A 1,686-nucleotide genomic window follows, 5' to 3' on the forward strand; every position below is an offset into this window, starting at 1 on the left:
TTGTTCTATTCTGGAGAAGTGATCATCTTCCGCAAATTGTTTTTTTTTGTTTATGCATTTAGGAGAGATTAATGAATGATGTTGCAAATTTGATGATTGCAGGCCTATGTAGGTATCTCTAATTTGTAAACCTCTTTGTCATGTTGACAATGCCAACATGGTTATAGATATAGCCATTGCAGAACATGGCTCCCTTCAAAGTGTGTATGCATTTTGGAGACGTGATCATCTTCTACAAAGTGTTTTTTTGTTTATGCATTTGGGAGAGAGTAATGAATAATGTTGCAAATCTAATGATTGCATGCCTATGTAGGTATCTCTAATTTGTAAATCTGATGACTACTCCCTTCAAAGTATTTCGCACATGTGGGATCTTTCCAATATCTTCCAACATCAAATCGATATAGTGTGATGCACAAGGAGTCCAGTATAAATGTGGTCTTGTTGCCTCTAACATTATTCCTAAAAGAGTTTGAGAAAATAATAAAGATATTGGCGAACAGGTAATTATGTAAGAGTAAGACATGTGTACTCAAAATATATATCTAACATGTAAAAGAGTCTTACTAACAGGTAAGATTAACTAACAAGAAAAAGAGTTTTACTAAGACTTACCTGCTTTAACGTAGTTAGATGCATTGTATGTCACCACTTGCACTACATTCTCATCTCCTATATCTTCCACCATATCATCAACCTTTTTAAACAATATGTTTGCATATTTTTTGATTTCCAAGATGTAACAGCCCGGATTTCCAGGTATCTTTATTGTTTATGATTTTGGTGTTTTGAGAGGGGACTCGGCGAGTCGGAGCTCAGACTCGCCGAGTAGGGACGCGATTCTGGACGCGGGATTCGCCTGGACTCGGCGAGTCCAGGATATGGACTCGGCGAGTCCGCGCTGTTTAATGAAACCCTAATTTCTCAGGTTTGGGACCTATTTAAAGGGCCTTATGGCCGTCATTTGTACCCAGGAGTCCATAGAGAGAAACCCTAGAGTGCTTTAGCGATTTAAGAGAGAGAAAGGAAGCATTTCTTGACCCTTGTGTGTTGTTTAGCAAAGAAGAGGGAGGTTCTAGCCAAGAGGAAGCAGAGGAGGTTGTTATTCTGCGGATTTGAAGCTTAGATCATCGATCTAAAGGTATGATTTTGGCTCATCTTCTGTTTTGTGAAGTATATTTGGATTTAGGGTTTCTTGTGGCCTTGTTGGGTTGATTTGATGGCCAAATAGTCCCTTGCTAGTGATGAGGCTTTGGATCTGGATCCATAGAGGTCCAGAGAGCCTCATTCATCAAGCTTTATGAAGAACAATGGAGGTTATAACCTTGAGTTGTGATATTTGTTGATAATTCTTCATATATGGACATATAGAGGTTGTATGTACACCAAGTTTGGGGCTTTACATGGTGAAGCGGTCTAGGAAGGCCAGATCTATGAATTGATGGAACAGATCTGACCTTAGAAGCGAGTTTGAGTGATTGCATGGCATGGACTCGCCGAGTCCGATGAGCAGACTCGGCGAGTAGCTTGAAGATTGCCTTGGATCGGCCAGTGAGTGGTCCAGTCGAGTCATGGGTTCACTCAGTGAGTCAAGGCGAATTAGGGAAGGGTGGTCAAGTGGACTGAGTCAAGCTGGGACTCGCCGAGTTGTTCTTGAGACTCGGCGAGTTGAGTCGGGGTGGCCCC

This window comes from Lactuca serriola, chromosome 5, assembly GCF_051521515.1.
Source record: "Lactuca serriola cultivar US96UC23 chromosome 5, Lser_US96UC23_V15, whole genome shotgun sequence".
Taxonomy (NCBI): Eukaryota; Viridiplantae; Streptophyta; class Magnoliopsida; order Asterales; family Asteraceae; genus Lactuca; species Lactuca serriola.